We start from the raw sequence: 15,865 nt of genomic DNA on the forward strand, positions 1-15,865 counted from the left end.
CCTTTTTTTGTTGGGTAGTCTCTGAGAATAAGATAATAAAAACATTACCACTACCTACTACATTTCCTGAAACTTTCTTTGCCAAACTGCAAGCATTTTCTTTTCTTTTCCAGATATTTAAGCAATCTTACTGGCCTTTGGGGGTTTATGTTAGTAACATGGAAATATGAAGTCCATGAACATGGCTCCTTTTCATTTAACCAACCTTCATTCTATTATACCTCGCGTTATATGGTTTTGTGGGGTTTTTGTTTGTTTTTGTTTATTTAAAAATATTTAATTGACAAAAATTATTTATATTCAAAGTCTACAACGTGATTTGATATGTGTATACACTGTGTAATGATTACCATAGTGAAATTGATTAACACATCCATCATCCATCACCATCCATAGTTACCATGGGGGTGGTGAGGACACTTAAAATCTGCTCTCTTGGCCAGGCGCGGTGGCTCAACCCTGTAATCCCAGCACTTTGGGAGGCCGAGGCAGGTGGATCACGAGGTCAAGAGATCGAGACCATCCTGGTCAACATGGTGAAACCCCGTCTCTACTAAAAACACAAAAAATTAGCTGGGCATGGTGGCACGTGCCTGTAATCCCAGCTACTCAGGAGGCTGAGGCAGGAGAATTGCCTGAACCCAGGAGGCGGAGGTTGCGGTGAGCCGAGATGGCGCCATTGCACTCCAGCTTGGGTAACGAGAGCGAAACTCCGTCTCAAAAAAATAAAAAATAAAAATAAAAAAAAAATCTGCTCTCATCAAATTTCAATAATACAGTATTATTAATTATGGTCACTATTTTGTACATTAGATCCCGACAGCTTATACATTCTATAATTGAAGTTTGTGCATCAATGCCGACACTCAGGTGGGAGGATCCTTTGAGCTGTTCTCTGTTTTGGACATGCTCCTGCTCATTAATTTCCCCCCAGAGGAGACACTCAGAACTGAATGCAACAGGATTCTAGGTGTGGTCTTGCTTTGCCTTCCTCTGTCTAGATATGTTACTTCTATAAAGAAGCCTCAATGTCACCTTGGCTTTTGTTTGTTTGTTTGAGACAGAGTGTTGCCCAGGCTGGAGTGCAGTGGTACAATCTTCACTCACCACAACCTCCGCCTCCCAGGTTCAAGCGATTCTCCTGCCTCAGCCTCCCGAATAGCTGGGACTACAGGCACCTGCCACCACACCTGGCTAATTTTTGTACTTTTAGTAGAGTTGGGGTTTCACTATGTTGGCCAGGCTGGTCTCGAACTCCTGACCTCGTGATCCATTCACTTTGGCCTCCCAAAGTACTGGGATTGCAGGCATGAGCCACCACGCCTGGCTGTCACCTTGGCTTTTCTGGCAGCCATGTTAACTGACATGAGCTGTCTCTTGACTACTATCAGTAAAAACTCTTGAACCATTTTCCCAAATGCTACCGCTACTCCACTTTCTCCTGGAGTCATTTGAAGTTCGAATTTGGGGCCCAATTATGAGACATCACCATTAGCCCCGGTAAAATACACTTGTGGAATTTGGCTTCTCACACCAGGTGATCAAGATCTTTTTGGAAACTAATTGCCCTCTTCTGTCATCCAGTCTAGCACACAGAGCCTTGCACCATTCTTAGATAAACTGGGCTACTTTCTATATTTTCCTCAAAGGTCATCAATAAAAATGTTGAACAGGATAGCACCAAGAACAGAACCTTATATTGCATTGGGAATCTGTTCAGGTGACACTCAGTTGTTCATTTGCGCTGAGTACAGTCCTCCTGTCAGTATGGACGAGTGTGCTAGGGGAGCGGTCATGGGCAGAGGGTGAAAAAGAGCCTACGTCTACATGCTCCTTTTCCTTGTGCTCCTCTCTCTCTCTCTCTCTTGTTTAGATCTCCTACTGGATGTCTATCACTTCCCAGTTCCCATCCCAAGATGGACCTTGAGAAAGGACAGGGCATGTGACAACAACTGGCATAAGACTGAAGAAAAGAGGAGGGAAGGTGAATGCCTGTGGCCGACTCTCCGGCAGGTGAGTGGAGCAGCTATTGGGGGTGACTAGTCAAAGGATGTAAGTTGTCAATAAAGTAACGCAATCAGGCCGGGCGCGGTGGCTCAAGCCTGTAATCCCAGCACTTTGGGAGGCCAAGGCGGGTGGATCACGAGGTCAAGAGATCGAGACCATCCTGGTCAACATGGTGAAACCCCGTCTCTACTAAAAATACAAAGAATGAGCTGGGCATGGTGGCGCGTGCCTGTAGTCCCAGCTACTAGGGAGGCTGAGGCAGGAGAATTGCTTGAACCCAGGAGGCGTAGGTTGCAGTGAGCCGAGATCGCGCCATTGCACTCCAGCCTGGGTAACAAGAGCGAAACTCCGTCTCAAAAAAAAAAATAAATAAATAAATAAAAAATAAAGTAACGCAATCACACAACACATGCTGTCCATCTATCTTGTGCAAATGTGAGGATCAATCAGCATTCTACACAAATGCTTTAAATGTTTTTGTTTAAAGTCCTATTGATGGCGTGGAGAGGTGGCTCACCCCTGTAATCCCAGCATTTTGGGAGGCCGAGGCAGGAGGGTCGCTTGAGTCCAGGAGTTTGAGACCAGCCTGGGCAACATCGTGAAACCCCATCTCTACAAAAAATACAAAAATTCGCCCAGCATGGTGATGCGTGCCTGTAGTCCCAGCTACTGCTAGGGTAGCTGAGATGAGAGGATTGCTTGAGCCCAGGAGGTAGAGGCTGCAGTGAGCCATGATCACTCCACTGCACTCCAGCCTGGGCTTCAAAGCAAGACCCTGAATAAAAAAAATAAAAAAATAAAAAAGTCCCAGGACCTTTGAGGGGGTGGGGGATGAGGTGTAGGGGAGAGAATTTAGAGGACGGGTCAGTAGGTGCAGCAAAGTAGGTGCAGCAAATCACCATGGCATATGTATACCTATGTAACAAACGTGCACCTTCTGCACATGTATCTGTTTTTTGTTGGTGGTGTTTCCATTTTTTTTAGACGAAATTAAGGAAAAAAATCAAGTCCTGTTGACTTACAAGTTCAGATGAACTTGTGGTGTGATCTGTGATCTGTTTCTACATTAGGTTACAGTGCCTTGGGGCAAGGAAATATGTCAGGGCCTGAGGTGTCGAGGCGGGCAGGCAGATCAGTTAGCAGGGGCTCCACCCATCCTGGTCTGCATTCAGTACTGGCTGCCTTTCCTAGGAGAATCCCTGGGGGGATCATTGCAGTTGGAGCATAAAATAGGGGGCCGTTAAGAAAACTTCTAGGCTTCAAGTGACACATCTAGTCTGCTTTACTGATTTACATGATTAAAGAGAAACGTGGACATTGAGAGTTAATCCCTGAGGCCGAATCTTAAATAGAGAAAATCAACATCCACAGAAAACGGGGAAGGGCACTAGTGTTTCTGTGGGCTTACATTCCGACATATTTATCTGTAGAGGAAAAATGCTTTCTTAGAAAATGACTCAGCAGGGGGAAGTCTTGTCTCTACCTCTGTCTGGTTCTGTCCTTTGGGGTCCCTTCACTATCAAGTTCAACTGTGTGTCCCTAACACTTCTCTGTCCCAGAGGACAGGAGACTTGAGGAAAAACCTCCTCCTGGCCAGTCTCTTTGTTCTGTCTGTGCCAGCCCCCAGCATTTCTCCTCTTTCCTGTAAGACCCTCTCGCAGTGCGGACTGTCCTCGCAGTACTTTAGGTATGTTTTCCCTTTACCTCTGGGAGGGCAGCCTGATGACCTGTCTGCTCAGGCCAGCCCCATCTAGAGTCTCAGTGGCCCCAGTCATGTTGAGAAGTTCTTTCAGAGACAAACTCAAGATAGTCTCAGAGGTCCCAAGCAAATGAAGGGCGGGGACAGTTGAGGGGGTGGAATAGGGGCAGCAGCAGGGAACCAGATAGCATGCCGCTGAGAAGAAAAAAAGACATTGGTTTAGGTCAGGAAACAAAAAAAGGGAACTGAGTGGCTGTGAAAGGGTGGGGTTTGCTCAGACTGTCCTTCCTCTCTGGACTGTAAGAATATGTCTCCAGGGCCAGTGTCTGCTGCGATCAAGTCCCACCTTCCAAGTCCTGGCATCTCAATGCACCTGGGAAGCTACCTGCATTAAGTCAGGACTGAGGTGGGTCTGGGGTATGGCAGGGGCTGGGCAGCAGCAGCAATATACCTTTCTTGGGACCCCTAAAAACAGAGAGAAAGCATGGCTGGTGCCATTTATCTGCTAGCAGAGGAGGCTGACGGAGGGTGGGAGTGTCATCAGCACAGGGCCCTGGCAGTCCCTTCTGGTGATCAGAGGGGCTGAAGGGGTCTTTTCCTACCAGGGCTGTGGGTGGAGGGAACAGGAAGAGAAAAATGTGACATGACATGACCATCCGAACAGGTAGCAAATGTTAGAAAGGGGTACCTCTGCCAAACTTAGTGGAAAAGTAATATCGCAAGGAGCAGTTGGATAAAAACAAGCCCTTCTGCGAAATAGTGCTTGAAGACTCAATAGGGATACATGGGTCAATTAAGCCCTTAGAAAAAGACAGACTAAGATGCAGATTCTCTGAGAACACGGAAAAAGCTCATGGTCCATGTTATGCAGTTGAGGCCTGGCTAGACCAGGGGTGTAAGCTACCTGCCTTGATCTGTACCAGGCCAAATGTTGCCAGGATCAGAGCTGGCTTGTTGAAAAGACTGTGTTGAAGCTGTGCCAACCTCGTGGTAACAGTGGGTAAAAGACTGGGCCAGGAGAAAGCAGCTTCTGCCTCAGCCCAGACAGTGCGGCCAATCCCTGAAGTCGTGGCAAAGATTTCTTTCTCCTCTTACCATTGCCCTCCATGTGCATGTCTTGCTTTTCTCTTGTCTTCATTACTTCTCCTTCCCTTTCCTCTCCATCCTCCTCCTCTTCCACTGGCCCTCCTTTCTCTGCCTGTATCCCTTCTTCGTTATATCCTCCTCTGTCTTGTTGATTACCATAGACTCTGACATAGAGTTAGCACTTAGTAAATAACTGCTGAATTGCATTGACTTTTTCTTGTTCCTTTCTTCCCCTGCTCTTTCCCTTTTCCTTTCCCTTTCTTTTTCCTTCTCCCTGCTTGCCTAATATCTTCCCCATAAGGTGGTTGTGAACAGTAAATGTGTAAATACCTGAAAGCATTTAAAACAGGGCCTGGCAATAGTAAGCGCTAGATCTCAGTATTTGCTATTTTTTTTTTTTCACTCTGCCTCAGACCTGCCGATGTCCCACAGGGGGCCTACCTAGAGCAAATGATACATTTAGAATAAAAGTGATTGGTGACCCTGATCAAGACATCCTTGGATGGGTTGCCCGACTCCAAATGAAATTCTGATTTAATTGGCGATCTGAGAGCATTGGAAACCCAGCTCTCAAAGCTGAAAGTCTCTATCTCATACCATCCATGTCTAGAGGCAGGGAAGCAGCAAAGCCAGTGGCTGGGGGGTGTCTACACAGCTCAAAGGCTGTCATCTTTCCTGCTAGTTGTATATTGGCTCTTCCTTCCCTCATTTTGCATGCCAAGTTCCAGAAACAAGAGTGTTGTAGCCTCTCTGGAGCCTCAGTTATTTGATAAGACAATGTCACTTTCCAAATAAGCCACCAAATGCAAATACTCATGGCAACTTAAAGCATTATACCCAAACAGTGTCCCTTAGGGCTTGCCCTATATATTCTGACTCCTTTTATATTCAAACTATTTAAACTGCTTGTTTGTGTTGCAGTCTCAATTTTCATTACGTATAGCTATTGATGTTTTCGTTTGGAATTTTTTTTTCCAAGATGGGGTTTCACCATGTTGGTCAGGCTGGTCTTAAACTGACCTCAGGTGATCTGCCCACCTTGGCCTCCAAAGTGCTTGGATTACGGCCGTGTGCCACCATGCCCAGCCTGTAAATTTTTTTTTCTTTTGAGATGGAATTTGCTCTTGTTACCCAGACTGTAGTGCAGTGGCTCAATCTTGGCTCACTGCAACCTCTGCCTCCTGGGTTCAAGTGATTCTCCTGCCTCAGCCTCCCAAGTAGCTGGGATTACAGGCATGTGCCACCACGCCCGGCTAGTTTTATATTCTTTTTTTTTTTTTTTTTTTTTTTTGAGACGGAGTTTCGCTCTTGTTACCCAGGCTGGAGTGCAATGGCACGATCTCGGCTCACCGCAACCTCCGCCTCCTGGGTTCAGGCAATTCTCCTGCCTCAGCCTCCTGAGTAGCTGGGATTATAGGCACGCGCCACCATGCCCAGCTAATTTTTTGTATTTTTAGTAGAGACGGGGTTTCACCATGTTGACCAGGTTGGTCTCGATCTCTCGACCTTGTGATCCACCCGCCTCGGCCTCCCAAAGTGCTGGGATTACAGGCTTGAGCCACCGCGCCCGGCCCTAAGACCCGGCTAGTTTTATATTCTTAGTAGAAACGGGGTTTCTCCATGTTGGTCAGGCTGGTCTCGAACTCCTGACCTCAGGTGATCTGCCCACCTCGGCCTCCCAAAGTGCTGGGATTAAAGGCGTGAGCCACCTTGCCCAGCCTGGAATTCTTTGTAAACTTTTTATGGTGTGAACTAATGTAACTTTCCATCCACTTCTGGGGGATTGGTGCAAGTTTAAATTATCACTATGATTTGCTATTTCCATTTGAGAAAATTTCCAATACGGTTTCCTTTCAGTGGACCAGACCCATATCAGGAAGTGACTTAGGTATAAAGGGAAGATACAGCTTTCAAAAAACAAAGTTTGGGTGTTCTCCAAAGAGGTAACAGATACCCTGCTCTCCCCACCTCGCAATGATCTGATTGCTGAGATCTGATTGCTAACTACTGATAATAAGGAAGAACTAGAATTTTCAGTGACACAGTGCTCAAAAAGAAGCTAGAAAAGAGGCCTTGATGTACTTGACTCCAAAGCTACTTGGTTATGCATGAAGCCATCGGGGAGGGGAAGGAGGTGGAAGAACTCCTCTGAGCACCCTGAAACAATTGGGCCACGTGTAACTTTCAGTTTCTATGGAGATTCATGTGCAGTGGCTGAGGGTGATCTGAGAGCATTGCAAACCCAGAAGCTAGCCAGGCTCTTCTCTCCACTCTTAGAAAGTTCTCGAAGGATGTCTTTAGGATTATATTGGTTATTTGAATATCGAAGAGAAGCTCATCTCACTGCCTTACCTCCCTGAAATGAAAACAAACTGTAGTCTGTTAGCTCACCCTAGAAGAAGGAAATTCTAGACTCAAGAGAAGTTAAGTTTTAGACAAGTTGGGGGTTGGAATTTACTGAAGTTTAAGATCATTGACTAAATGGGAAAAAAAAAAACAACAACAGATTTGTCTGCAGCGAAATCAGAGTTTTAAAAATGATTAGAAATGGACCAGAAAAGAGATAAGGATAATGAGAAAGGGGGCTGTCTAAAACTATCTGGAGCTGAAATTGATACAATGTTTCTGAGGGCGGGCGCGGTGGCTCAAGCCTGTAATCCCAGCACTTTGGGAGGCCCAGGCGGGTGGATCACGAAGTCAAGAGATCGAGACCATCCTGGTCAACATGGTGAAACAACGTCTCTACCAAAAATACAAAAAAATTACCTGGGCATGGTGGCGCGTGCCTGTAATCCCAGCTACTCAGGAGGCTGAGGCAGGAGAATCGCCTGAACCCAGGAGGCGGAGGTTGCGGTGAGCCGAGATCGCGCCATTGCACTCCAGCCTGGGTAACAAGAGCGAAACTCTGTCCCAAAAAACAAAAACGAAAATAAAAACAATGTTTCTGGAAACTATTTTGGCAGTATGCATCAAAATGCAAAATGCACGTAATTTTTTTTCTTTTCTTTTTTTTTTTTTTTTTTTTTTGAGACGGAGTTTCGCTCTTGTTACCCAGGCTGGAGTGCAATGGCGCGATCTCGGCTCACCGCAACCTCCGCCTCCTGGGTTCAGGCAATTCTCCTGCCCCAGCCTCCTGAGTAGCTGGGATTACAGGCACGCGCCACCATGCCCAGCTAATTTTTTGTATTTTTAGTACAGACGGGGTTTCACCAGGATGACCAGGATGGTCTCGATCTCTCGTGGCTCACGCCTGTAATCCCAGCACTTTGAGAGGCCGAGGCTGGTGGATTACTTGACATATTTTCTAAAATGAGCATATTTTATTTTACTTTATTTGGTTTTGTTTTGAGATGGGGGTCTCCCTATGTTTCTCAGGCTGGCTTTGAACTCTTGGGCTCAAGTGATCCTCCCATATAAGCCTCCTGAGTAGCTGGGACTACAGGTGCACGCCACTGCGCCCAGCAGTGTTGCTTTGATATTGATGGAAAATAAATAAATAAAATGTTAAAGCCAAGGAAAAGAAAAACTAGGTTGAAAAAGAAGGACAAAGGAGCACACAAGTCCAGAATGAAAGACAGACACCCCAGCAGTCACCCTCAGAGCAGAGGGAGAATATTGAAAGTATTACCACTGATCTGATCTGGCACTGACTATAAACTTGCAGATTGGCTCTCTGGCTCTCCTTCCATCATCAGTTGGCCAGTGTCTATTGAAGCTAGTGCAAGACAAAAAGAGACGATGAATCACAGAGACCTAGAAGTTTCCAAAACCACAAAAGAAAAATGTAAAATGCTACTAAAAACATAAAGTCAGGCGCGATGGCTCAAGCCTGTAATCCCAGGATTTTGGGAGGCTGAGGCAAGCGTTATGGTGTGCGCCTATAATCCCAGCTACTCGGGAGGCTGAGGCACGAGAATCGCTTGAACCCAGATGGTGGAGATTGCAATGAGCCAAGATTGCGCTACTGCACTCCAACCTGGGCGACACAGCGAGACTCTGTCTCAAAAATAAATCAATAATATGAACTGCCATGGAAGAACCAGAGAGCCCTAAGATCTCTTGTAAATGACTATAGCAGGAGAATTTCCCTGGTCCGTATGCAGCCACAAAACTGATTTTGACTTGAAGTCTTCATCACAAATTTGGTCCCCTCTAGCCCTGACTATGAAGTTTATCATAAAAAATAATTAGGTTTCACTGAGGCCTGAACAAAACAATCTTGGGAATTTAACAAGATTAATTAGGTTGCTTTGTTGCTGTGGTTATGAAATTTTAAAGAAGACTTCTCTTCTGGTTTCAAGGCCAAGGAATTCTCAATTGAAATCTCAATTAGAACCTGAAGGATGCTTCTTGGGACTGGGAAGAGATTTTCTGTAGGCCAAATTTAGTCTCCCACTAGAGATAGTTGATAATTCTACCACATTTCATAGTGAAGCATCAGGAAGACAGGACTGAAAAGGCAAGAAGGAATGATGCAAAGTGCATATAGTCCAACATAAGCTGGACCTGGGTTTCCCACTTTGTCTAAGTAACTGAGAATTCATTCTGAGATTTAAAAAAAAAACACACAATAATGTTCACAGCAGCATTGTTTATCATTAAAAACAATCTAAATGCCCATCAACAGAAGAATGAATAAATTGGAATGTAGTCATCATGTAGAATATTTTATGCATATAAAATGGATTAAACGTATGAAGTAGAACTACCCAAATAAATAAATCATAACATATTATATTGAGGGGAAAAAAGCAAGTTGGTGAAGAATGTGTTTAAAAAAAAAAAAAAGAATTTTTTTTTTTTTTTTTTGAGACGGAGTTTCGCTCTTGTTACCCAGGCTGGAGTGCAATGGCGCGATCTCGGCTCACCGCAACCTCCGCCTCCTGGGTTCAGGCAATTCTCCTGCCTCAGCCTCCTGAGTAGCTGGGATTACAGGCACGCGCCACCATGCCCAGCTAATTTTTTGTATTTTTAGTAGAGACGGGGTTTCACCACGTTGACCAGGATGGTCTCGATCTCTTGACCTCGTGATCCACCTGCCTCGGCCTCCCAAAGTGCTGGGATTACAGGCTTGAGCCACCACGCCCGGCCAGAATTTTTTTTTTTTTTTAAGACAGTTTCACTCTTGTTGCCCAGGCTGGAGTGCAATGGCAGGACCTCGGCTCACCGTAACCTTCGCCTCCCAGGTTCAACCAATTCTCCTGCCTCAGGCTGCTGAGTAGCTGGGATTACATGTGCCCACCACCACGCCTGGCTAGTTTTTGTGTTATTAGTAGAGACCGGGTTTCACCATGTTGGTCAGGCTGCTCTCGAACTCCTGAACTTAGGCGATCCACCCTCCTCAGCCTCCCAAAGTGCTGGGATTAGAGGCGTGAGCCACTGCGCCCGGTCATATAGAAATTTTAAACATGTAAACCAATACTATATATCTTTTATAGACACTTACATCTGTAATAATAATATGAAAACATGCCTAGGAATGATAAACACCAAATTCAAGATATTGGTGATCTCTAAGGAGGGAGAAGACTAAAATTGTGGAGTACATAAAAGGGTCTTGATTATATCGATAGTATTTCAGTTCTTAACATCTGAGGCAGTATGGCACAATGTTAGGATTCTGTAGAGCTAAGCAGTGAGTTCATGATTGTAATGTTATATTCTCTATAATTTCTATTTGAAATATTTCATAATATAAAACAAAGTATATTTGAGGCCAGTTGTGGCAGCTCATGCCTGTAATCCCCACAATTTGAAAGGCTGAGGCAAGAAGATCGCTTGCATCCAGGAGTTTGAATCCAGCCTAGGCAACAAGGTGAGACCCCTGTCTCTACAAAAAATTTAAAAATTAGCTGGATGTGGTAGTGTATGCCTATAGTCCCAGTTACTTGAGAGGCTGAGGCAGGAGGATTGCTTGAGCCTGGGAGGTGGAGGCTGCAGTGAGTGGTGATCCTGCCACTTCACCCCAACCTGGGCGACAGAGTGAGACCCTGTCTCTAAAAAATAGAAGGTATATTTGATCAAATTTTATATTCACAGTAAGCAATGAGAATGCTAGGGACAGAGAAGAGTGGATATTCTACCTGAACACTGTGCTTTCATTCCATCAACAATAAAACACCAGAAAAGGAAACAAGTGATCCTAGAAATTCAGTAGTTAGACAGAATCCCCTTGGGGATGATTTATTTTTATTTTTATTTTTTTTTTTTTGAGACGGAGTTTCGCTCTTGTTGCCCAGGCTGGAGTGCAATGGCGCGATCTCGGCTCACTGCAACCTCCACCTCCTGGGTTCAGGCAATTCTCCTGCCTCAGCCTCCTGAGTAGCTGGGATTACAGGCACACGCCACCATGCCCAGCTAATTTTTTGTATTTTTAGTAGAGACGGGGTTTCACCATGTTGACCGGGATGGTTTCGATCTCTTGACATCGTGATCCACCCGCCTCGGCCTCCCAAAGTGCTGGGATTACAGGCTTGAGCCACCGCGCCCGGCCCTTGGGGATGATTTAAAGAGGAAAATGTAAGAAGACCCGGCAAGACTAAGAAGAGTCCTCATGTGGAAAAACGTATACTTGACAGTTAACAGGGACAGATCATCCTTATCAGCCTGGAGGAATATTGCAGAGCAAAGAGCCCAGAATCTTGAATACTGTCTTATCTCCTGTATTTACCACCATTTCCTCTCTTGCTGAATATTCCTAGAAAACGGAGAGGAGTTTGTTTGCAACTGCCCTTTGATGATAACCATGGAGAATGACAGAGGCCCCAAGGTGGATGGCATCAACCTCATCAAAGACGGAAATGCCAACACACAAAAATCCCTCCAGTAGGCAATGAAACACCACAAAAACAGCAGGGGCTATAGATGATATAGCAAGGGCTATAGATGGATGAGGTTGGACAAGTCACATAACCTATACGAGTGTCAGTTTCCTCATGTGTTTGTTGTGAGGAATAAATGAAATAATGCATGTAAAATGCCTGACAGGTAGAAGTCACTGAAAGGAACAGAAGTTTCCTTCCATCCCCCTAAGGAAAAACAGGGAATGGCCGGAATCTTCCTAGCCAATTAATTAGTACTTTAAAGGAGAAATCAAGAGAAAACACTACTTCTTGGATATTTTGGCTAAGTAGTCATTCGAAGTACAGTTGACTGGTTATTTTAAGTAGCGTCTCATGAACTCTTCCCAATCATAGGCTGGCTGTGTAGTTTTCTGAATTTTGATCTGGTATTATTCTTTTTTTTGGGACTCCAGGCTGGAGTGCAGTGACGCGATCTTAGCTCACTGCAACCTCTGCCTCCCAGGTTCAAGTGATTCTCCTGCCCCAGCCTCTCGACTTGCTGGGACTACAGGCATGCACTACTACACCCAGCTATATTTCATTTATTTGTAGAGACAGAGGTTTCACTTTGTTGCCTAGGCTGCTCTTAAACTCCTAGATGCAAGTGATCTTGCCTCAGCCTTCCAAAGTGCTAGTGCCAAATTAGTCACCACACCTGGCTACTTTTTTGTATTTTTTTTTTTTTTTTTTTATGAGAGGGAGTTTCACTCTTGTTACCCAGGCTGGAGTGCAGTGGCGCGATCTCGGCTCACCGCAACCTCCGCCTCCTGGGTTCAGGCAATTCTCCTGCCTCAGCCTTCTGAGTAGCTGGGATTACAGGCACGCGCCACCATGCCCAGTTGATTTTTTTGTATTTTTAGTAGAGACGGGGTTTCACCATGTTGACCAGGATGGTCTCGATCTCTTGACCTCGTGATCCACCCGCCTCGGCCTCCCAAAGTGCTGGGATTACAGGCTTGAGCCACCGCGCCCGGCCTACTTTTTTGTATTTTTAGTAGACACGGGTTTTCGTCATGTTGGCCAGGCTAGTCTCTAACTCGTGACCTCGAGTGACCCGCCAGCCTCGGCCTCCCAAAGTGCTGGGATTATGGGCATGAGCCATCGTGCCAGGCCCTATTATTCTTAGTAGTATTTTATCTTATGAGCAAAGATAGAAGCCAAAGATGGTTTAGTTTACTGATTCTGCAAGTGCTGTTTCTATTAATTTCTTGACATAGTCCAGTTTGTATGATGGCTGAACTCTTGTTAATAAGCTTTGTCTTTCTGAATTCTGCTGCTCCATAGGAAGCTTGGAGGCTGCAAAAGGTGGCCATGTAAGTCTTTGCATTTATAGTTTAATAAAGAGAACATTATAATACTGGAACCCTAGATTTTAAATGAAGAGCTCTGTGTTTATTATTTCTCCTCCCCCTTTGATTTCTTTCTGTAAACTATAATGGTGTGTGTGTGTGTGTGTGTGTGTGTGTGATATTCATGTCACCTCCATTTCCACCCTTCACCCCAAGTGGGACTCAGGGTCAGCCCTCACTGTTCGTATTTTGTGGTCAAATTGACTGTAGGCTACTGAAATTTTGTGTTTTTTTTAAAAAAAAACTGGGGCCTTTCCTGGCTCGCCACGGTGGCTCACACCTGTCATCCCAGCACTTTGGGAGGCCAAGGTGGGTGGATCACCTGAGGTGAGTTTGAGACCAGCCTGAGCAACATGGCAAAAGCCTGTCTCTACTAAAAATACAAAAATTAGCCAGGCCTGGTTGCACATGCCTATAATTCTCAGCTACTCAGGAGGCTGAGGCAGGAGAATTGCTTGAACTCAGGAGGTGAAGATTGCAGTGAGCTGAGATCGTGCCACTGCACTCCAACCTGGGCAACAGAGCAAGACTGTCTCAAAAAAAAAAAAAAGAAAGAAAGAAAAAAAAAAGGGGGAGAGGCCTTTCACAATAAGTACCCACAGAAGCTTTACCCTCTAATTCCTTTTTGACCTTCTGGAGGAGTCGAAGATGGATGCCTTTCCTTTCACATTACTGGGTGATGGACCAGGGGCACCTAAGGAAGAGCTACCACATTTTCAGGGTGTGTGAGTCTGGACTGGATCACAAGAAATAGGAGAAAAGCAGTCAAAGAAGGTGATCCCAAATCATGGCAATTCTGGTAGATCTCTAGCTCAATGATCTTGAGGTGGAGGCCATTTCACCTTTCGCTCGGAGGGGCGATGGCTAGTGAGAGGCTTGCTTACTTCCTCATTGTCAGACCAGCACTAAACCATACCCCAACACAGATACTTGAGAGAGAGGAAGACTTCCTCTTGTACAAACTGGATTCGTTCTAAAACAGAAAAAGAGTAGAGGCAGCTACCATAAGAACCGGTCTTATAGGAAGTAAGAGCAGGGGCCAAGACTGAAACAGATGGTAGGTCTAAGCAGGGAATGTATCCACCAACAGCCTGCAACAAAACTAAAGGTAAAATGCTGCCTGCGATTTACTCAGCTAAAAGAAGTATACCAGAAGTGGTTTCTTGGGATGCTTTTGACCCCATTTACTGGTCATGGTACTCAATTTGTTTAGGGCTTCATTTTTTATCCGGTAATTTGAGTCTTCGATTGTGAAGAGGTACTTAAATATAATTTTCTACAGGAACCAATGTGGTATGATTACAGGGATCTCATGAGTTGGTAGTTCCTGAGGATAGAATAGTATTATCTGGTTACCACTACTCCTGAGTAAATGCATACTTGTAATGTTAAAATGAACCTCTTTGAGGTTAGAGCTAAAACTGAGTGTTAGAAAGGACTGATTGTTTGTAAACTCATCAGTTTGTCACTCCAGTGAGAGACCATTTAATCCATGGAGTCAGGATATGCGGCAGGATGGAGAAAAAGGATTGTGTACTTGCCCAATTTTTCTCAAAATCTAATTTACAAAATCTTGAATTAATCCCCCTCCAGAAGATAGTGACATACACATGGTAGATAAGTGGCAAAACGATTGTCCAGAACACCCCTGGTGTTCCTTTAACCTATTTTTGTCTCCCCAGTATGAGAATAGAACCTCCTACACCACAGGAAAGAGCAAAATAACAGTGCGGGTAGCCCCCAGGTCTTGATAAAATTCACTCCCTTGCTTTCCTAGTGTGAGCAGTAATAATCTACTTAAAAACTACCAAAAAACTGCTGATTGTATTCATTCTGTTTCCACAGCGTCACCAAAAGCATAAGGAATTTACTTTTCTTTTTCATTTTTTTTTTTTCTTTACTCAAATGCCTTAGGGGAAGGAGTTTACTTTAAAAAAAAAAAATCCCACCCCCCATAGGAAAAACCCCTACCTCTAAGAAAACTTGATTGCAGGACTGGTGATTTTTCATTACTTACTTCATGGTTTTTTGTTTTGTTTTTGTTTTGTTTTGTTTTGTTTTGTTTTGAGACGGAGTTTCACTCTAGTTGCCCAGGCTGGAGTACAATGGCACAATCTTGGCTCACTGCAACCTCCACCTCCCAGGTTCAAGCAATTCTCCTGCCTCAGTCTCCCAAATAGCTGGGATTACAGGCACCCGCCACTACGCCCAGCTAATTTTTGTATTTTCAGCAGAGACGCGGTTTCACCATGTTGGCCAGGCTGGTCTCGAACTCCTGACCTCAGGTGATCTGCCCGCCTGAGCCTCCCAAAGTGGTGGGATTACAGGCGTGAGCCATGGCACCTAGCCTAATGTTCTATTTTTATGACAGCATTTATTTTCACTTTATCTTTCCAATGAAAGTTCAGAATTAGTAATAATATGACCATTGTGCATAAACTGTAAGTGAATAACTGATATGGAGTGTTGCTTGGTGTGAATAAAAAAGCCAATGGTGACTTTTTGGGACTTTATTTGCCTTTCTGTATTTCAGTTACCTAAACTGAATCCTTCTGGAGTATTGTAGGTTTGGGGAGGCTAAATAAATTGCATTTCATAAATGAACAGAGGTGGCATCTATATCAGAAAGACAGTTGCATCACTTTTGCATGATGCTGTCTAGAAGAACTAATTTAAGCTAAATGGGGAAAATGCCAGAAAACAACAACTACCTCCCCACCAAAAATTTATGTTTTCAACTTTAGAACAAAGCTTCTATCCTTTGTAGCTCGGTCAGTGGGTGTGGGCAAAATCAGTTGGGCGGCAGTTAGTGTGTGTCCATAACTGCAGGTGCAGCCTCCATATCCTTATTAGTCCCCTTGGTTGCAGACTCCGATGGGACA

At 44.7% G+C, this 15,865-nt stretch overlaps 1 protein-coding gene across 3 annotated transcripts in view; it reads left to right on the top strand.

The window, feature by feature from the left end:
- Window positions 1–3,633: 3,633 nt before the first annotated feature.
- The window catches only part of BTK (Bruton tyrosine kinase), a 45,921-nt gene continuing 33,689 nt past the window's right edge, over window positions 3,634–15,865 (top strand). For 2 of the 3 annotated variants that reach the window (XM_039464142.2, XM_074392331.1), the window contains exon 1: window positions 3,976–4,112. The gene's annotated coding sequence lies outside the window, so the exon portion shown is untranslated. Of the gene's footprint in view, window positions 3,695–3,975; window positions 4,113–15,865 lie in introns of those variants that run through there. The other variant, XM_074392332.1, reaches the window with a different exon arrangement.

Source organism: Saimiri boliviensis, chromosome X, assembly GCF_048565385.1.
Source record: "Saimiri boliviensis isolate mSaiBol1 chromosome X, mSaiBol1.pri, whole genome shotgun sequence".
In the NCBI taxonomy this organism is placed as follows: domain Eukaryota; kingdom Metazoa; phylum Chordata; class Mammalia; order Primates; family Cebidae; genus Saimiri; species Saimiri boliviensis.